General features: G+C 43.0%; 1 protein-coding gene and 1 long non-coding RNA gene across 9 annotated transcripts in view; both read left to right on the forward strand.

The window, feature by feature from the left end:
• SORCS2 (sortilin related VPS10 domain containing receptor 2) overlaps nucleotides 1–21,969 on the forward strand; it is a 553,956-nt gene that overhangs the window by 29,190 nt on the left and 502,797 nt on the right. The window lies entirely within an intron of this gene.
• Nucleotides 1–21,969, forward strand: part of LOC308195121 — a 53,506-nt gene that overhangs the window by 18,480 nt on the left and 13,057 nt on the right. The window contains exons 1-3 of one of the 4 annotated variants that reach the window (XR_013951279.1): nucleotides 1–17,382; nucleotides 18,267–18,371; nucleotides 19,876–20,320. The exon at nucleotides 1–17,382 is cut by the window's left edge and continues 18,480 nt beyond it. This is a non-coding gene — a long non-coding RNA (uncharacterized lncRNA). Of the gene's footprint in view, nucleotides 17,383–18,266; nucleotides 18,372–19,176; nucleotides 20,321–21,969 lie in introns of those variants that run through there. The other 3 variants (XR_013951280.1, XR_013951281.1, XR_013951278.1) reach the window with 3 other exon arrangements.

The following is a 21,969-nucleotide window of genomic DNA, read 5'->3' on the forward strand; positions in this document are numbered from 1 at the left end:
ATGTATTTATAGCTATTGAATTATTTCCAATATTTAAGGTTTTTGGAAACCCATTTTGAGCTTTTTCTTTTTAAAAAGGATCATTTGAAAGGGCCAAGAACACAGTACTTTCTGAAAATTAGGTCTAGTTAAGGTTGCCTAAAATGGAGATGAGTGTGGGTCAGCTCACTAGTCACTTTTGAAAATCTGTGCCTGTCTGATGTTGAGGACCCTGATTTGAGGTCCTTGTTTAGAAACACTGATGCATTTTTTTTCCTAGCTTCTTTTAATCTCTCTGTACAAGGGACTGAAAGAGATAAACCTCATCATGTTGCTGTCAGAGTTAATATTTCGAAAGACTGAGTGCTTTACAAATTGTACCCCTAAAGTATTAATTTATTTATTATTGTGGCCTCAGGTGGAGACATAATTTGCCTTTCTGTGTCTGTATCTCCCTAAAATGAGCACAATATCATTATTCGGTATTAATCTAGATTTTCCCTTTTGGGGATTGGAAACTGGTTAATGGAGGTAGGAAAATCTGGCACGTCTACAACCCTTTTCAGGTTTTGTAGCTTAAGAGTTCCCTCTGTCACATTGCTGTCGCATTAATCTGAAATTTGAAGCTGTTTCCATCTCCTGTTTGGATGCCTGTTTTGCACAGTGTTCCTCTTAACATCACATTTGTGTCCTGCATTGTATCTGGTGCTGCTGCGTAGCTGAGGTGCAGGCATTCCAGCCCCGATCGAGTCTGTGGCTTGTATTCGTATTCAAATTTTGGTATCATCTATCTATGAATTTATTCATCAGATTCATGTGTGAATGCTTTTAATGGTTTAATGTGTTCAGCTGATAACAAAGTGCATGCTCAAACGTAGCGTTGCTCTTTTTAGCCTTGATTAGACTCTCTCCTTGATTGTGATTTAATGGCTGTTCACAAGCTTGTTCGCTCTTGCTGTTGCATATTAAGTACTGAAGTATCCAGCCAGGTCTGCCAAAGTCTTTCAAGGGACCATGGGTTCTCAAGGGAGATGAAAAGCCCTAAGTAGGCTAGCGGTTTGATTCAGGACTTGGATTGTATTTGATTGTTCTTGATCATCAAAGATTTTGTCCGTAAATCCCACTGGAAATGTTTAAGTGCTCAAAGACCTGTCTCAGTGCTGGATTTTACTCTCCTAAAATGCTATTTAAACAGTAAAACAAAATCCTTTTTAAAGCAATTAGCACAAGCAATAGCAGTCAAAACAGTTCCCCATATAAGTTTTATTCACATTTTCCTTTTAATTTCTCAAATGCTTATCTGAGCCACTGTGCCAGAAAAAGCAATGTCTGATTAGAAGTCAGCTATTTTCCACATACTTTGTGTACCATCTCTAACATTTCGAGTCTGTGTATCGTGGGTACTTACTTACATGGCCCCAATTACCCTAATCTCTGCTTTTTAGCGTACAGTATTTTTCAGAGTGGCCTTACAGAAGTACTGATAACCCGACCTCACAAGCAGGAGGATGTGGGCGAGGTTAATGGGTCTGCTGGGGATTTTCACAAGAAGTCTGTGGAGCAAGGCCTTGATCTGAAGTCCTAGGCTAATGCCATTGCCAAAGAGTCACTTTTTCCATAGCTATCCAGCCTTCTCTGTTTAAACTGTGAAAGGATTAATGAATTTTGATAGAGATACACTAATTAGGAGACAGCTTAAGCTAGACTTGACGTTATGCCATAGGCTTGAACGTCACGGTAATGGGTGAAATGTCCTCAGTAGTTTTCTGGACAAGGGCTCAGATGAGGGAGGATGCATACGGGGCATTGTGGAACCACAGAAATATGTTGGTGTCTTCCAGTGATGTGCTCCTCACTTTTGGCTGCTGTGTCTTTTATGAGCCCTGCCAAACTCATGTTCTCTAAGAAAATACCTAGAAGAGTAAGCCAGCTGTTTAAGTGTAAGTTGATTACACCTGATCCTCAGGTGATGTTGAGAATAGCCCGCCAGGAATGGCATGGTGAAGTTTCGTATCAGCGCTGATTTCCACAGCTCGCCATAACTGTTGCTTTTCTAAAGCTTTTTGCCAGTGCCTCCGTCTTTTCCTTTCTCACGTCTGGTCGTGGTTAAATAATGTGCCATAAGGTTGCTGCAAGTTTCATTTTAGCTGGAGTATGAACATCACCTGATGCTTTTGAACTGCATTTTATTCACTTATTAAGTAAAATATGTTGATAACTCAAAAAAAAAGGAAAAAAAAAGAAAAGAAAAAGCGACTTATCACCTGTGCTTAGGAAAAATACTCAACTCCCTAGCCTTTTATTAAGCACCAAGTGCAGAAAGCTGTAAATGAAGGCATGATTTTGCTGTGATAAGTAGCCTGGTAAATACCAGGTATCAGGGAAAAGCCCTAAAGGAGATGCAATTTCGACTCCTGGTGAGGAGGTGCAATTGGCTTGTTTTGAAAGTAGTCCTACATGCCAACAGGTTCTTGTACCCTGCTTTAAAGCACACCTCCAGCGGGCCAGAGCCAGGCCAAGTGGAACCCCGGGCCTTCATCCCTGCCAGCTAAAAGTCCTTCATTTTTCCACGGGGAAATAATCACAAGCTGAAGTAGATCAAGAAATACTTCTACGTGGATCATACTCAGCAACAAGTTTAATTACAACCGAAGTGGCAAATATTCCCCTTGTGACACATCCTCCCTTTATTGGCATCAGAAGAAACATTTAGCAGTGGAGGAACCCTGAACTTCCAGGAGAATATTCTGCTGTTTTACTGCTCTGGCCAGGTGACTCTTACATTAGTCCAGCTGCACCTTTCATCTTCCTTTCAGGAGAAGGAATATATATCTTGTGATTTAATGCATGCCCAGCACAAGGGCTTTGCTTTTAAAATCTGCGAAATATTCTGCAAGCTTAAGTTGCATGATAATATTTTATTAAGGCAGCAACTCTGGATTTTGTTAAGATTTAATGTAGACACTTTTATTACTTATTAATCAAATCCCAGGTACGTCAGGAGCATGATTTAATTTCTACTTAATAATCCTCTAAATGCAAATATTGGAACTTTTTAAAACAAGCTAAACATTTTTTCACTTGAGCTTGATGAAGCTGATTAAGAATTACCTGCAATAAGGGGTTTTAGCTACAATGTAGACTGTTTAAGAAAATAAATTACGACCTCATGGGAGGGTGAAGAGAAACACCGAACACACCAAGAGTGAGATTTTCAGAAGCACTTCTCAGTGCCTTAAATCTGCTCCTTGTTGGGATTTTTACCCTTCACTTCAAATGGAGCAAGGTGAGGGAAACAGCCAGTGTCCGTCTTGGATAAACCGTGCATGGAGAATGCAGAAATATTTTTTTGGTATGTTCTTTACAACATGTTTGTTCAGCATTGCTGTGAAATCCTAGTTGTCTTGCTAAAATCAAAAGTCTTCTGCAAAAAAAAAAAAAAAAACAAAAAAAACCCAACAAGGACAGGTTAAACTAAGTGAGCTGAGAAACAGCTGTTAGATTCACTGGTGGGACTTTATTGTCTGTGTCTCGTTAGCTTTTTGTTGGATTTGGCTCTGTTCCTTGAGAAACAATCCCATCTCTTGAAGAAATAAACCTCATGTTACCACCTTAACATAATATGAAAAGTCCTACCATCTTCTTCTCTCGTTAAGCTGCGTTTGGCCACTTTTCTGTTGGACCCTTTCTGTACTGAACCCACTGCCTGCAATATTTCTCATTGCCTTATCCCTTCAAAACTCGAGTGTATCACAATGCTTGCAAGGAGACCTTCAAGCAAAACATTACTAGTGTATGAAATATCTTTAATCAATCTTTATCTTTAATCAATATACATCTACTTCTAAGAAATAGGAGACGTTAAAGATTGTTCAGCCAAACTAAGTGTTGTGCCCTTGTTTTTATCCCCAAATCTCCCCTCCAGCTTCCTCCGTGTCCCACGTGGCTCCAGCCTCCCGGAGACACGGGGCAGGGCTGTGGGCAGTGGCACTTGCAAGCTCACGCTACAGTGGCTCTTCTTGGTCTCCTCCCCTGCCCAGAGCAGCCAGAACCCAGCTCACAGAATTGTTATTACTTTTCCTTCTGGAGTCTGATAAAATAGAGTGAGGAACAGATAGTAACTGTGGTTTCTTTTTTTTTCTTTTTTTTTTTTTGTGTGCTGCTGTTGAATGCATCTCCTCAAGGAAGTTGCAAGTTGCGGGAGCTCAGAGTGAGTGGTGTCCTCTGTAAGTTCATTGCTGGAGAGGCTGAATGTAATTCCTCTTGGGGAGAGGTTGTATTTGTTTCAGGACCTTGTGTATTAAGCCCCTTTATGGAAGGAAAGAGAGTTTTCCATGCATGATGCCTTTCATGTAGATCGGAAACCTCCTCCACAGCTGTCTCTTTTCTCTTAGCTTTGTGCAGGGGCCACAGACACGCAGTGCAGGCCGTGTATTTGCCTGCTGGGAGGGCTCTGGTTAGGCAGAGGCACCATGGGGGAGGTCATCTGGCTTCACGTCCTGTCCTTAACCCCGACTGTCTTTGCAGCCCTAAATAAGTTGCTTAGGCCAACATTTCTGAATGTGGATGTCTGCAGTTAGACATCCAAATCTGTAGTTAAGCAAGTAAGTAGGGCTGCTCTGATTTTTATAGGCACTGACTCCCACGCTGTCTTTATGTGCTATGTTGTGTGGGGGTTTGCAGCATTACTGACAACTAAATGTGAATTTAGGAGCAGAACGTAAGACATCCGAGTTTGGGAATGTCAGCCTTGACCTACACACGTTTCATTTTTTGCCCCTCTGTGAAGCCAACGTGGTGATGCTTGCCTGCCTGAAGAGGATGCCAGCAGGACTGACGGGCTGCGAGTTTTCTTATTACAGCAGTGTTTTGATCAACCAGTAGCTGCTATTTTCCAATTTATGAATAAAGACAGTTATTGTTGCTACATAAAGGAGGAGATTTCTTCAGACCCATTGCCCATGATGCAGCTGACATGTGCAAATGGAGCTGGCTGATAGATTTCTAAATGTCAAGACCGGGCTGTTAAACACAGCCTGGTTTGATCCACCCTCCACCAAAACGGATGAATCGCGGTTTCTCAGCAAGAGGTTAGATGGCTTCTCCGAGACATGTGCAGCATCAGGGTGAGGAGATAAGGGCTCCTTTGTGGTGCTCCGCACTCATAAATATGCTGGCTGCATGGGCTGGGTCAGCCTGTTGGAGCATTTTATTAAAAAGTAAATAATCCACTGTTTTGGTAAAGTTTTGGGGGCACATTTTGATCTCATTTTTCACCCCATATCTCTGGCACAGAGAACAGAGGAGCTTAGAACTATGCTGGAAGGAAACTCAACTTCCTTTTCATCACATGGGGACCAAAATACAGTGTTCTCCATTTAAAATTCCTCTTGTTCTGGTTTACAGTGACAAGGGTACGTTATTATTACTTCGTAACAGGGAGTGAGTTCAGTGGCATACTTTAAAGGCCTAGATGTGATGGTAGGAAGCAGATGCAGCTTTCAGCTTGGTGCAGGTTTAAGCCCCGGAGGTTCCTGGTCAATGTCATTCTGCTTGCAGGCGGAGGCGCCTCGACTCCAGGATCCCTCTGCCTCCCGTTTGGTGGCTGCTGTGCCAGCCCTGCCCCTTCTGGGGACAGACCAAAGTCTGCCGCAGCTTTATACGGGGCATGTATCAAAGCCTACTTTTGTCTTGATGAATTCAATGGGAATTTTGTCCTTAAAAGTAGCGGCGGCCCCGCTGGATTCCTTCTGTTAGAATTTATTCTTTCAGGAGTTTGTGTCCAGCAGTACTGCCTGCCTCTGGCTTCCCGTGACTTAAACATGAGCCGACTGCTCCCCGCTCACCCTGGAAGATGGGGTTCCTCGCTGCAGAAGGCTCCAGCTTAGACAGACAGGCGTAATTGTTCAGAAACAATTTTTCCCTTGGCTCCTGATGAGCCTGTCTTAAGTCAGGTTTGGTTTTCGTGCTCTGATACGGAGGTGTGACAGTGCTTTTCACGTAATTGGGTTACCACTGCAAGCGTTGTCTATTTTCATTAACACGTTGCAGTTTTTCTTTAACAGGTAGGGAAGCAGTACAGGCACAGAATCCTTCTGACTACCAGGAAAATGTTCTTCAAGCAAATGGCTTTATCACATACTTGATCAATCTTTCAAAACCCAGCTGTTAAGCAGAATCAGAGTAATCAATTGTGCTTTCTGCGTATGTAAATAATGTATCAGAAAGGATCTTGGCTTTTAAGAAATGCACTGCCTGCGTTGTTTTCTCACTCCAGAGCCTTGAAGCTGCTTTGCTCCAGTTTGGATTCAAGAGCCTTATGCAGCACAGTGCTGTGTGCGGTACACAACTGCTGGAATTGTTTCTTTTTTTAACGAAGAGATTGGCAGCCACTTGGATGAGTCACAATCATGAGCCTAATTTTAGCTGGTATGTATGTATTGGGAGAATTTACCAGAGCAAGTTGCATCTCAGACGTTCAGAGAGGTGAAGTGAATTTCTTTTTCAGCATCTTAGAAACTAGCTTTTGGGTCTGAATTCTGTTTCTTCTCCTGTGGTTTTGTTCAGCCTGACCAGAAACACAGCATTTACGGCCTTTCTGGCAGAATTAACCAAACTCCTTCACCTTCAAAGAGATTATCAGAAGGAGACAATCTAGATTGACAACATCAATACTATGATTAATGCTTGTTTGCTATGCGTTTGACTTGTCTTTGCCTGTGTTTTGAACATAATGAAGTCCAGAGTTTAAGCTGTCCGTAGTGTCCCAGTGCATCTGTTAATTTACCCACATGCAGCCTCTGCTAGCGTCTTCTAGCTGGCATGGGAAATAGCACGGTGTGGTAGGATGCCACTTAAGAGTTTAATTTATACAGTCAGAGCCCTCCAGGCATTCTGGCTACATAATTTGGTTGCCAGCATGCATGCCACTGTTTTTTTTAAGCCAGTAGATGTATTCGGTTGAGTACTACATTTTGCTGTGTTGGTCTACCTGTGTCAAAGCAACGCAACCTCTGGCAGGAGCTGGCTCCTGTTTCTGGCAGCCTGTTAGGAAAGGAAATGTGGGACTTGGGTTTTGAGTGCTGTGTACACAAGAAGGAAACGACACGCTTTTTATGGCATCTTGCGGTTCCCTAATGCATTATTCCTGTCTCCTGTGAGGCAGAGGTGCCAGACTGGATTGCTGAGGGAGATGGAGGTGAGTTGTCATTTGGTGCCTGTGCTCAGCAAGCAGCTGTTGGTAGGACCCAAGTCCCTCCCCTGCTTTGTGCTGCGATGCTCCTGCTCAGCCTCTGCGTGCACCTCGGTAGTAAACTACCATATGTTGTTTATAGAGGATGCAAAGGCAGTGTATCATTTTCCACTTAATCAGGATGTTCCTAATCGGGGAAATTGCCCAGAGAACTAATTAAAGCCAAATGTAGTCAATAACTACTGTTTAAGAGACACTTTAATTCGGCTTAGCAGGAACATCCTCAGGTGATTTACAGGTACCCAGGCCACGTCCCATTTTTAAGCTGAACGTGGCCTGGTTTCTCCCGAGAGAGCTCTTCCTTCTGTCTGCGTTACGATGCAGGGAACGTCTGTGCAAATGGCTTTGTCCCTGTCTGGTCTGTTCTTAAGCTGTATCCTGCGAGACCAGGTAGGCAGGGAGCCCTCCGAGTCCCTGCTGGGGCAGGGTAGGGAGCCCTGCTCCCGCTGCACCCCGAGCTGCTTTTCCCGTTGCTCCGAGGAGTCGCAGGCTGTGTGCTGGTGTTGGTGACAGTGCTGCTTAAGCTCAGCATAAACACCTCCAGGTCCCGGACACGTGGGCCTGATTTGGGCTGCCTCTTGTGCTGTCCTGGCAAAGTGTTTGTTCAGCTGTGCAGCTATATCGGGATACTGATCTGGCTGAAAAATAACCCAGAGAAAGGGGAAGAAATAGGAAGAAGAAGAGGGTTGTCTCACCGAAATGGGTTTTCTAGCCTGGTTGGCCGTGCGGCTGTGCAACCAGCTGTACAAGCACCGAGGAGGGAGTGGTGGGAAGCGCTGGGTGAGGTCAGGGAGAAGGGAGGCTAAGCCAGCGCTGCTGCCAAAATGTTCCTCGCCAGATTACTTCTCAGCTTCTCTGTTTTCTTGAATGTTTCCTCACATCTGCTCTGTCACACTGAACTCTTCTGGATGCTAGCACTCCTGCATAATAACATCTGTACTGGTTCAGACAAAGACTTATCTCACCCAATATCCTGTCTCCAGTGGTGGCCGTAACGAGCAGGCCCAGGGGGTAAGAACGGGACAAGCATGTAAGAGACTTCCATGGCTGTTCTCTCAGCCTCAAACCATTTTTAGCTCGGGGGATTTCTTGAACCTGCTGTGGTTCATTTATACGGTAACTCTCAGCAGGTCTCTCGAGTCCTTCGTGAAGCTGAATGCTCCCCAGAAGGAAGGCCGGGTAAGATCCTGATGTTCATAACATGTTTTGGCAAAGAGTCCCACGGTTTTCCTTGGGGTAATGAAGAAGCCCACAGACAGGACAGACCCACGCTACCGTCCTGGGACCATGTGGCACGGAGGGGGACAGCTGTGGGAGCCTGCCACCCACCCCTAGCCTGCCACAGCTCACCTCCAGACTGGGGTAGCCCCACCTGCTGCTCCTGCTGGCCATGGTCCCTGGCCCCGTGGCTCTCAGGCAGTGTCTGGGGCTGGCTGAGCCCTGGCACAGCCGAGTGGGAGCGGGGCACCTCCGCAGCTGGCAGCACAGATGGGAGAGCTCTGGTGCTTGGGGCCGGTCCCTGGCACTGTTTAGTTCCTGGAAGGAGACACAGCCGTGATGCCTTCGGTGAAGCATGTAAGGGACTGAGATCATTGGGGTATTCCCAGATCAGCGTTTCTAACCTCTGAGGATTTCAGGAAGGTGACGATTTCCTAGAGGAGATGATAGCGCTTATTTAGTATGCTGAAATTGATATTTCCCTTGAGTCAGGTTTAATACCCAGTCCAGTCACCTGTGACCTACTGTCATTATTTTTATGAATACATAACTTTACATAATGTTGACTTGTTTGTGCAACGCATAAAAATATTGGGGAAAAGGCTTCCTTAAAGAATTGGAAATATCATGAGGCTGGTAACACCCGCTAGCTGCTGCTCAGCGGAGATGAAATATTTTGCTGTCTCAGTCCAGTACCTGAAAGAAGGATGCCAAAGGACCGTTTCCAGTGAATGAAGTTGGAGTACTTGGCTAAAAAGTCCAGGGAGGAGCAGTAGGGATGCACATTGTGTTCTTCTCAAAGGTAGACAGGTTTCATATCTGAAAGCACACCAGCCAGTCAGTTCTGTGGGCAAAGGAAGTTTCTTTGCACCCTAGCGCTTGTCTAATTCCACCAGGATTCGTGCCAGATTGTAAACTGGGTAACTCTGGATAACACCATTCTCTGTGCACGGTTGTGCTCTGTGACCAAGTAGGTGGGTTGCAGAGCTGTTCAGGAAAAGCAAACCTGATGAGGTGAGGCTGCGTTAACAAACCAGGGCAGAATTTAAATGTTCCTTTAGTGGTGTGTTAGATGTAGAGTAGAATTGTCGCTAGAATATGCATACCTGTTGGCTGTGATGAGAGGGAGAACTCCGTCTCTTTTCACCTGATGTTCATCGTGGTTCCCATGGTAGTCTCTGTTGAGGCTGGTGAGGCAGCCCTGCCCAGCGTGACTGCCTGAGCTACTGGAGGTGCCTTAGCAATGAGGAGCACACATGTAGTCTCATGGCAGAGCACAAAATTACCCGGTATTTATCTGCACATCACAAGCTTTTTATGAGTAGGTTGTGCACTTCTTTTTCCCACCCCCTTGGCATGTGGTTCCCCCTTTGTAAGATATTCACACTTTATGCAAATGATTGTGATTGCCCAAACTAATCAAACCAAGGACGAAAGCAATCACAGGCTCTCATCTAGCATCCAGTTTCCCGACTCCACTTCAGCCCCCACATTAGCGTCTACTTCATTAAAATATATATGACCCAATTCAAGAGCTAATTTGGGCGAAACCATTAGGCTTCTGTCCTCATCGCTGGTGGAAGTTTGAAGTTCATTTTCACACACGAGCGAGCAGTTCCGGCTTTAAGATGCATGAAGGTTATTGCTGTGTGTGCGCCTGTGAAAGAGAGGGAGAGGGAAGGTGGCAGACAGCGATCTGGTAGGACGTGCTCCTATTTCTACAACAGCATCGTTTTATAAGGTCTTATCTGTGCTCCACCCAGGGAATGCTGGGCAGGAGGTGAAAATGTTTGGATCAGTTAAACACATGGAGGGCAAGTTGAGCCTCTGAGACCAGAGTGGCAGGGTGCTCGTGTGGCCTCGTAACTGCTGGTGGCTAATCCAGCGGTTGGTGGGGGGCTCAGCGGAGTCCCTAGGGGGAGATGTCTGGTTGGATCTCCAAAGGTCTTTGGAGCAAGCCCAGAGAACTTCTACAGTCTGAAAAGTTGTTTGTTTTTCCCTGTTGGATAGCTGTTTTAAATCCCTTAACTTCAAAGGATGCTCTTAACAGGCGGAGTTTGCAAAAATAAGCAGAAGATGCCCAGATTGAGGATCTCAAGGTATGTTTTAATCCAGCAAATCCAAGTAGTTTATCCCAGTAATTTCCCAGTGATGGGCAGGATGCTGCGACTAACTCGTGTCAATATCTAGCGGCATGCATGGCTGGCGGGGGTTTCTTCCCTGGAGCTGCCGTGTGGGGCATGAAGTTATCTGCGGCCTGATGGATGAGTCGCTAGAATCTCTGTTTTGTTTGCGCGGTGTATCAGCGATCATCAGGCAGCCGTCAGCGTGATTGACTAACTCAGCGCCAAGTGTCAGGCAGAGGTAACTGGAGTGAAGGAACACAAGTGACAGCTGAAGAATAAGCAACAATCTGTCTTTTCAAATGAGTTGTTCTGCTGGCAATTTGACAAATTGCGCGGTGTAACTCAAAGTTGGAGTTAATGCGCTACATGGCTTTATTTCCAAATATTCTATTATGAATTGCTTGCATTTAAATTCCGCGAGATAGAATGCTTAATGATAGCGGCACAAATACAATAAAATTGACATAAAAATGCTGAGACAGTGCAAGTCTTCTGAGATTTATTCCTAAATATACTTGCAAAGTCCTGTTTCAGCATTTTTAAAAATAATTTGACGTTTTTGTTTTGTACAAAATAGAATGTAATAGGGGAGTTCTCGATATAAATGGACAAGAAGGAGAAATGGTGGGATTGGAAACAATTCGTTTGCCTGTAGAAAATGTCCTGTAAACTTCCACTCAGCAGATTTATTTGGGTGCCATACCAACTGATTGATCTAATTTGTCTGCCTTACATTGGTAACTCAAGCTTTTCCCATCCTAAGAAAACTTGACTTGATTTTTGAGTTTGATCAAAATGACTCTGGTTCCACGATATTAGGGTGAGTATTTGCTGGGAGATGTAAATAAGGAGTATCTCCATAAGCTCCCATTTTGTGCACAAAGGTATGCCTGGAATGTGGGAAGACCTTTCCTCCAAACTTTTGTTTTTCCTGGCTGGTTAATACCTTTGGGGAGCTCGCAGCTCTTGTAACCAAAAGTATTTCCCCATGTTTTTTTATAAAATTGCCGTCAGTCTGTAAGAAAACATGAATCATGGTTTCTCGAGGAATGGCTATACTAATTTATTGTAACTGTATTTCAAGGTGTTATAATTTGTTTCTCACAGTCTGGGCACTCAGTGGCTTGCACATGGCAAGCTAATGAAACAGCCTGTAAGAAGCTCTACTGGAAAAATTAAAGTGTGATATTAAACAATGGCAATTTTACTGGTGTACGTCCCTGGGGGGATATCCTTATTTTGCAATAAGCAACTCTTTTCTTTTTTTTCCTGAACTGACAAATCAAATTTGTACCTAAATTGAAATATTCTGCTCTGATTCCAGAGTAAGCGTACCCAGATGAAGAGCTATTTGCAAGCAATCAAATGGCTCCATTTAAAAGACTTGCTGTGAGGGTGAAGTGTCCTTGTTTTATATCGTGTCGCGTGGACTAGGAGGGTACGTTGTCAGCCACCATGCTTGACTGAGAGTGCCAAGTCAATCCCACGTTCGTTAAAACGTCCGCTGTCCATTAAATGGCTAATACTGCACCTTCAGCTAAGGTTGTTCAGGTGATTGCAGCAGCTTTCGGTATCTGCGTGCTCTAGGTCTCCTTGCACACTTGTTCGTGTGAAGGAACTGTCTTTATGTTGGCAGGTAGGGGTGGTGGATTAAGCACCACTTCCACAGCAGCACTTCTCCTGTTTGTCTTCAGCGCTGCTACCTGCTTATGCCACGGTGCAGATCTGTCCGTGAGTCTCCGTGAGATCAAGGACAGGCATCAGGAACAGATTTTCCTAGTTATCACTTCTTTTAGGAGACCTTGCAAACAGAAAAGTTTAAGCGCCGTTGGCATCAAGACGTGCCACTCTTGTGCTGTAGCTGATGGGACTGAGTTTGTTTCTCTGAAAGGGCTGAAACTGGAGTTCAGATGGGGGCTGGGTGGTTGCAGCTTACCGCAGATGGGAAGGAGGGGAGGTCATTTAAATAGATTGCCAGCAAGTCGTGGCAGAGAATATAACCACTGCTTGCCCTGAAGATATTTACCTGTTCTTTAACAGCTGAATTTGCAATGACATCTTAGTGCCTGTGGCAAGTAGCACCGTAAGAACTTTTTCTTTCAGATACAGGCTTTGTGTCTGAACCTTTAAAAGGCTGCGGGACCTGCAGCAGGCAGCATGTGTGTGATGGAAGCAGTGAGACAGAGAAAAGCTGAGCAGACCCTGCGGCAGCTGCATCCCCTCACCTGCAGTACCCGCTCTGCCATGGGGCAGGCAGTTTTGGAGGGTTTGAACTCTTCTCTCTCCTCTGCCCTCCAGTTAGCCCATTCCTGTGTGGGGCCCTCCATCAGTGAGAAGCTGGTGATTTCTTGGAGGACGTGTGCAGGCTGCTGTTCCAGAAAGCACTTGACACGGCAGCGCTTTGGAGGTTAGGGGTGGAGAGCTGTGGGTGGAATCGCTCAGCAAGAGCTTAGAAAGGAGGAAAAGGTGATTGCAATAACCCCGCTTCTCCTCCCCACAGACTCTCCGAAGGGTAAGGTTGGAAGGGACCTCTGGAGGTCATCTGGTCCAACCCCCCTTTAAAACAACTTGGATGTTGGCATCTTTTCTTCCGTTTTCAGACGGATGAGCACTAGTACAGAGGTGTGGATGATAACAGTCGATGAGTTTAATTCTGTTATGGAGTGAGTGATGTATTATCCTTTTATTCTGCGATTTATGGTTAAAAATAAAACTTCCGACAGTTCTGAGAATGCAGGAGAGACATTTCAAACAGGCATATTGAAATAAAAAAAATAATTAGATGGAAAAATTTACATTCCTTATCAGTAAGTGTGTTTATTTCAGCCTATTTTTTCTAAGGCAGATACTAAAATTTTGTTATCTAAATTCATACAGTTATGTTTAAAATATGTTATTACTTTGTTGGCTACTCCCTTTTTTTTTACTGTATGTCCCCAGACTTTTGAAACACAGAGATCAGCTACTTAAAGAATCCCATTGTGGGCTTAGATTGCAAATTAGCTCCTTGAAATATCAGCTGTACATACTTTGCATTTAATAAATTAATTTATTAAGGAAGCAAGAAATTGATTATTCAATTACTGTGGATCAGGCACCAGCCATCCTAGTATGTTAGATGAACCATGAAGCTGATCAATAAAAATACATTTCATCAGCATTTCTTAGCAGTGAACTAGCTGCTTAGAAAGGAACAGAAGTGCACACATGCAAACCCCTCTCTGCTGTAAGTGTTTTCAGATGATGTGAAATGTCCTGTGCAATGAATTTGTGTATGTCAGGATATTTGTATTATGTTTGAAATGCAATTTGCATTTCGTTCCTTCAAAACAGTTCTACACGTTTGTTTATATTGTATATGTTTGAATGAGATATAGGGATCCCATGGATCAGAGACGTTATAAAATCCATACACAGAAAAATCTGTTGGGTTGTAACTTTAAAGCTGTGCTGAACACTGGCAACCATCCGGAATCAAAACTGCAATGGTTTGTATGTGTCTCCCTGTTTCCTTCTTCTCAAAGATCCTTTAAATCTTTGCTTGGGAGCAGGCTGTCCCAGACAGTTTATCGAGGGTGCTGCCAAACTCTTCTCATAGCAGACATCTTACAGGGCAGGCAAAGCAAAACAAGTGTTTTCACTGGGAATTTATGTGCAGAGTGGTTGTTGAACACTTTGCCTACTTTTTTATTTAATTTTTTTTCAGGTCTCAAAAATGTTCCTGTTGCAGCTGCTGGAATAGGTGATGACTTACTGTGTTTTGCATAAGAATAGCAGCATAGATCAGCTCTGGGACGTGGGCAATAGAATATCATGACCCTTCATAACGTTAACTGTTGTAATGTTGCCATGTTTGGATTCTAAGTATGCAAGCATCAAACTGTTTCTTGCCGTTGTAACTGCCTACCAAACACTGATTGTGCTGGGCAGTGGTGTAAGTATTGCATTACTTCTGATCCCGTATTTGTTTAAGAATCTCAGATTCGGATTCTGCAGGCCAGACAGTTCTGCACTCTTTTAGATAAGTCTAAAACCTTTGATCTTTGTCAAACACTGAAAGTTGTTTGCGCACTCGTTTGAGATTAAGGAGATGACAATGCCTTTACTCGAGTGGCTTCAGGGGAGTTCTTTTCCTTTTACACCTGAATAACTGAGATCAGAGTCAGGTCATTGCTTTTGGAGCCCTGTTTTTCTTCTTTCTTTACTAGAATCCCTCTAACGATACTCAGCTGCCCGAAAAATTTCAAGAGATCCAAAGTAAGCATTGCTGGGTGGTTCAGGAGTCTGTCCTGCCTTTGAATAGTTTTGTTTTGAAAATAAAATCGTGCAAGCTAATTTTAGCGCATTTTGCAAGACTCGGGTTGTGATCTATGGTTTGTGTTACCGGTACATTCTTGTTCAGCCTCACAACTCCCGGCCAGTCCTGGGAGATGTTGTAGCAGTAGAAAAATCTTTATCCCTCTGTCTATAAACCCATAAAACTGCTACCACAAATCTACACAGATGAAAGAAGCAAAACAAGTTAAACTCAAGGAAGATTTATGGCTGTCACCAGCCAAGCAAGCACTTCAGCATGCAGTCAAGTATAGGCATGGGTTGAATCCACTTTTAGTCAACAGGTTACTGAAGCTCATGACCAAGTCCCACTGCATTACCAGGAGAAGCGAGCGCGGGTTTACACGCCTTGCTGACTTGGAGTCTGTTCCCCACAAAAGTGCGAGAATCTCCTCGTGTCATTTGTGTGACATTTGTGCCACGGCAGCTGAGTACAAAGCCGCGGACCGACGGTGAGTCATCGGCATCACCACAGCAACACATTTCTTCTTAATTCTCAAACCCTTTGTCTCTGGTGAGACAAATCTCTCTTGTTATACCTCCTTGGTAGAGCGGTACGAGGATTTTTAAATGTTGGGATGAACGAGCAGGGAGCTTGCACACGTTGAAGATCAATAAGCAATCCTGCTTTGCATTGCCCAAGGGATCTTAGTCTGGACTTTGGGCTCTGTGCTTGCCTCCTGGATGCTGCCCTGGTGCTCTCGTGCACCTATAAAGGCTGTGGCCATCCCTGGGCAGGTGCACGTGAGAGGAGATGGGCACCGAGTGCTCTGCTGCTTCCTGGCACCCGTCTGCAACCCAGAGAGGAGCAGATCTCATTAAACCAACAAATGTTTGTGTATCAGCAGCAGCTACATCCAACTGCATCATGTAGGGCCATCCATGAAATTAAATTATTTGATATACCAGATTCTCAATTGGTGAAATTCAGTACCTGAATTAATTACAACGATGTAAAACAGCCAAGGGGAGGACCCGTTGTCTTGTGTGTGTTTTCTGAGAGTTTGCTCACTGAAGCAGACATCTGAAGTACTTTTTTTGTACGGTAACATAAGATGATTATTTTGAGAGAATGCAAATGTTCAGAACGAACCATTTTTTAACCTACTTTGAGATTTGAATTACTCTTCCAGAGACAGCTGGTATCTTTTCAAGCCTCCAGTAGGGCAGGGAACTTTCTAGGATGAATTTTGTGTTGTCCTGTTCTCTTCATTAGCCCAGGTACAGATGTTTCTGTGAGGACTTCAAAACGAAAAGATGTGTTCTGAGTCTTTGAATAGTGATTTCCAGTCAGATTGAGACTCCTTATGGGATATAGTTCATCAAACACTTGTCAGTCACTTAATGTTCTCTGCTTTGTTGAATTCTCAAAAAAGGCATGGGCGTCTGTTTTCAGCTCGATTCTTTGAAATAATTTAATAACCATGTGAAGTCAATTTTTTTATGATGCTTTTTGGCTTGTGTATGCTTTTTTTGATACGGATGAAGGCACTTGAAGCTGAAGCCAGAGCAAGGGTCAGAAGAGAGGTTACGTTGAGATGACCATCATGGGAGTCCTTTTCTCCCCACTAATATTTACTTTGATAATGGAGCTGTTGACGATGGCAGAAAATAGATTTGGGGACCCCTGTGGGCGGGAAGGCCTCGCAGGCACAGCAGGGTCGGGTGCCTGTATGGAACAGTTAGCCAATATTCCTGCAACTGTTAGGATAATTACACTTTGAGGTTTTTCCTCTTTCTGAAAATCAGCAGGAGAAGGATAAACTCAACATTATAAATTACACTAAGAAGATACCGCAATGATTGTACCTCAGTTGCTGCCTCTTACAACTGCGTGCCTTGTTGCGTGTTTTGCCCCAAAAAGTTTGTTTTGAGGAATTAGAAACATTTTTAAATTAAAAAAAAGATACTGAAAGATTTTGTTGTTGAACTGGGGCAGAGAGAAGACAAATGTCTGGCAAGCTGACTTTGCTTAATGACACTCTTTGTCCTAGCAGTTATCTCGTGGATCTGACTGGACTCATTTCCCAAAATTTATATCCATCTGTAATCGGAAGTTAATGCCGTAGAGTAATTCCAGTTCAGAGCCTGTGCTCACTCTCTTAATTAAATTACTTGAGACAGTTTAGGGTGAATAGAGGGAGGATTATGCAAACAAGAAGTTGTAGCCTTCCTTCCATCCTGCAGAAGTCAGTGCTATTTCATGGGTGTTGCCATCAAGAATAAGAAGCTTCCTTCCCAGGTGAATGTCATTCACTTTAATGGCTATATTTACAACAATTTAGAACATACAGACGTGTTAAATTTACCCTGAGAGTATGTGCTAGAAGAATACCAGGTAATATTGAGAAGCCTTCCCAAATGCTTTGCCCAACTTTTCCAGACACTGTTTTTTTTTATATAAAGACAAGAGTTTACTGACGTAACAGGCTCAGCTGGCTTTGGCCTGTCAGTACTTCTGCAATGTAAGTGGTAAGCACATGTCAACTCTGTATTTTAGTTCTAAGAAAGATATTCTATCCAACTTGCAAATTCTTAGTATTTGCTTACTGACTATATTTAAAGCTGATATTTTGAATTTTTAAGCCTTGGATGTGCTACATAATGTGTTTGCCCTCCATAGCTAAATATTTGTAAAACTTGCTATCTGTCATAGCTATTTTTTGAATCAGTTGAAAAAAAAGAGCACTATAATTCCTGAGGACATTCCTCTGTGTTAAAGGATGTGAAATAAAGAGAGGGAAAATCTGTATTGTACAAATCTGGTAAAACAAAAGCACAGGAGAATTAGAGAACATACACGAGGACATTTTCCCCAGGTAACATGGCCTGCAGCTTGCTACTCTGCAAAGCAGATAGTGTGTTAACCATTCAGCTCAAGAGAAACACTCCAATTATAGTTTTTTATCATTTGAACCAGTCAAGACCCTCGTGACTGCTGGACCTTGGAGAAATATATGACTTTTTTTTTGTCTTGAATTAGCCGTTACATTTGTAGTTCAGCAATATTTAAATGCTGCATAAACTCGCTCTTTAATTCCGCTTTTGATGTACACATTATAGTCATTTTTTGAAAGAGACCACAATACAGGGGTTGCTGAATAGTTCCTGTTTTACTCCTGAAATGTACGTGTCTAGGTATATTCCTGGAGATGAGGCAAATGCAATGTAACAGTATGATTTTCTTTTCAGTCCACATGATTAATTTTTTCTCATGATATGGATACAGCCTAAGATTTATCAGTTTCAATTTATCAGGTCAATAATGGCCTTCTCTCCAGATGTAATATATTGAGTTCAACAGACAGCAGCCTTTTAACATTTCTGTCTTCTAAATTGCTATTTACGTGGAGAAGACGAGTCAGTGGAATCAGCTGGATTCAGATTTTCCCAGCTCTTCAGAATGGAAGACGCTAGAGTAAAATAAACTTCTAAGTGCCTTCTGGGTCTAACCAGCTGAGGTGGGTTATTCTCTGTCTACTCTAATACATCATAAGATATTCTTTGCTGTCCAGAAGCTAATAAATTGTACTGTGTGCTATCAGGGGAGTATAAAATATGACCTCAAGAATTTGATATCCTTTTATATTGAGAGCTAGATAAGACATGGCTTCTTTATTTACTGTGAGGATTCAGAAGTAGTTTCATATTTAATGGCAGCTATTGATTTACTAGTTTTTTTATTACATGCTGGGGGGTTGGAAAGAGGAGTGCTTCTGCTCATGCATAAAGTAGTAGCAAACAATTTTTTTGAATAAAGGCTATATCAGAAGGTACATCAGCGTAATCAGATTGGTAGTCCTGGGCTATTTCTACTGCCTCCCTTCTGTTTTTCGTGAGAGGGATCAGAGGAGATGGGGATTAGCTCCTCCTGTACACAGGCACTCAGATGTGTCACTGCCACATCAGCCCAGCCCATGAGAAGAGCCCCTAAACTGGGATGTGTAGTCCCTCTTACATCCAAGATTTTGTCACTCCCTCTTAAATAACTAAGGGACCTGATTTATATTGGTGATAAGCACCTGCAGCCTCTGATGACTCCTGAGTTTCATGGTGTTCATCATTTGGGAACAAGATACTTAGAGAAATGTGGATTCAATTTTCCAGCTTTAGGATGAAACATTCAGAATCTTAGCCTTTATTTCAGTGACTTGTCGTAGACATCACTGCAGTTTTCTGGAATAGTTTTATGGATGTATAATCTCTTTAGCCGCTCTTATCTTCTTTCACTCCTCCCTTCCATCTCATCTACGATCTCCTGAGCAGCCACAGCTGCTGATCTTGCAGTCTTTGAGTTACCATAGTGAGTGTTGCAGATTGAAGACCTAGCTATGATTCCCCCCAGCCTCAATATTTGTTATCCAGAGCTGCCTCGGAGAGCAGGGCTGAACATCAGTGCGTAGGTGAGGTTGGCAGCATGCATCCCTGTCTTCTGGACTTGCAGCAGCTCCATGCTGTTGTGCATCTGCCCCTGTTTAGAGGCGTTGCCCTTTGTGTAGTGGTAATTCTTAAGTTTCAGAATCCAGTGATCTCTTGGTTGTATGCTTTTGCTCCTTACCATGTGTGTGGCTTTCATTAATTAATTTTTGGTACTGTGGGGAGTTCAGTTTGTGAGGACACCTCTTTCCATAGGCAACCTAGACGGCTTGGTCTTTTAAGGGCCAAAACTTAAACTTTAAAGCACAAGTTTTTTATATGTAAATTTCCTAATGCAACTCTTTTGTTGTACAAGTGATAGCACAGGACTGGCCTTATTCACTGAAGAAACAGATTTTGTTCTTTGTATATGACGCTGAATGGGGCCTGCTTCCATACGTAGTCATGTGGATTTGCAAGGTGACAAGGTTAAGTGGAAAAAATTGATTTGATAGAAAATTTTATTTGTTTGAACAAATAATTTAGAGGATTGACTCTTTCATGACCATTAAAAAAATAATAATTAAAAGATATTTATCAAATTTATAGGAACTTCATAAAACAAACAGTTGAATTTCTTCCTCTGAACATTGATGGTTTTCTCCAGCCTCACTTAACTCCTTGAAGAGATCTGCTTTGGAATGTACCTGAACTCTGCAAGCCTCACTGGGAATTTGGTCCACTGATAAGAGACACTTCTAATGTATTAGGCAGCTGGGTGCATTCTTAAAAAGAGAACTTAACTTCAGTATGCCTGTGAAAGATTTGTTATGCAGTGAATTAGTGACTTGTGTACTGCAGAAAAATAGGGACTGATTTATCTTGTGAACAATTGCCTATACAAAAAGTTGCAGTATGTTAACAAGACTGGGATATTGCTGCTAGCACATATTGAAGGAAAGCCCGGTGCTGTTCCTATGTGGCTTCAATTCTGGGAAGTAATTATTGATTATTTCAATGAAATTATTCGGTTTATGTAATTCCATAATGCCTTGATAGTGCAGAAACTTGCGGTGCACACGTGCATCGTCAAATTCATGTGATAGTTACTGTTTGGGAGGAACATAAGAAAAAATAATAGAATTAAAAAATCACAGAATATAAATTTGCTTGTTTCATCTGGTGGTTACACCAGGAGTTTTACAGTGTGCTTCTTCTCCAATACATGCCTGCATTTGAAATACCACCACCTCCAAATGAACACATTAACATTTTGGATGAATAAATGATCCATTTCTACCAAAACAGCTTTCTGGGATATCTCATGTTGCTTGATCTCATAATGAGAGGGCTGGCAGCACATGAGACAAGCCCGCAGCTGTTCCCCTCACCATTTCAGGTCTGTGGTTTGTGGCATTCGGGATCTGGTACCATCCAAGTGCAAAGGCATGTGGCCCAGGATGAAGGCACAGTTATAAGACACCAATTTTAGAGCATGAGCCATTGTTATCTCTTTTCTTTTTCTTTAGTAACATTGAGGTCTTTCTGTGCTGCCTGTTCTTTGAAAATAACCCTTTTCTTCTTCAAGGAAGAGAATTATGCAATTGCCATAATGCTCCTGCTGGGCTTGCTAACAGGGCACTGCTGTATGTGTAATTACGGGTTGCAGTTGGAAACGCTTCTTCTCTGTCTTAGGCAGAGAAGGAAGAAATTACTCTTTTTGGTGGAGATAATGCATAGTGGGTCAAAACACTATTTTTTAAGGGGGGAATTTTCTAGTGAAACAGATTTTAATGTGGATACCGATATATTTTTTTTTTCCTGTCTTTCTCTACTAATTATCTGCTAGGGCACCAACCAGCCAGAAGGCTAGGCTTTCTAAGCTTAAGAGACTTTCATTGTTGAAGTCCAGATATAAAGCTGCAATCCATAGGGTGATCAGTTTTCTGCAAGTGAAGGGAGCATGGTGTATGTAAGCATCACTCTGTGTACACTGTAGCTTGTTGAAGCCATTAGAAAAATGACGGCATCAGCCTTTTTATTACAGCAGTTGGGTTAGAGCTTCGGCTTGCGATATTATCTCAGAGCCAGCAGATGAAGCAGCTGTTGGGGAGGCTTTGCGTGTTCCCATTTACAAGGAGCTCGCAGCTGTACTTGTTTGTTTTTCAGGGGGTGGGGAAGAGGCTGAGGGAGCAAAGCCACAAAGTGGCCAGAAACGATACCAATCCATTATGGTTTTCATGGTTCATATTTTTTTACTGTGCTGTAAATAGTTACTCTGAGCCACCCATGGAAACACACATAAAACACGTGCCTCCTGTGCTGTAGTGGATGGTGCCGTTTGTCTTCATCTTTCCCGGGTGATGTATTGATCCTGAGCCCATCGCCTTCTCTCATACCCAACAGGACTTCCCTGCATGCAGTCCTGCCTCAACAGGAGCCGTTCTGGAAGTATGGCTTAGTATATGGGTGAACATGCAGAATTGGGCTGTGATTTCTGTTTTAACTTCCGAGGTGCAAGGATTTCTGCTGCTTATTGATCACAGGCAGGAGAAATTAAATATACACGTGCCAGGATTAAAACATACAACCACCATGCAGCTCTTCCTTTCTTCAGGCATATACGATTTGAAGGGTAGATTTTCAAGTTTGTTTGGTTTTGGTTTTCTTCGTTATTATTGTTTTTTTTTAAACTTACCTTCC

Source organism: Anser brachyrhynchus (assembly GCF_964034855.1).
Source record: "Anser brachyrhynchus genome assembly, chromosome: 4".
Classification (NCBI taxonomy): domain Eukaryota; kingdom Metazoa; phylum Chordata; class Aves; order Anseriformes; family Anatidae; genus Anser; species Anser brachyrhynchus.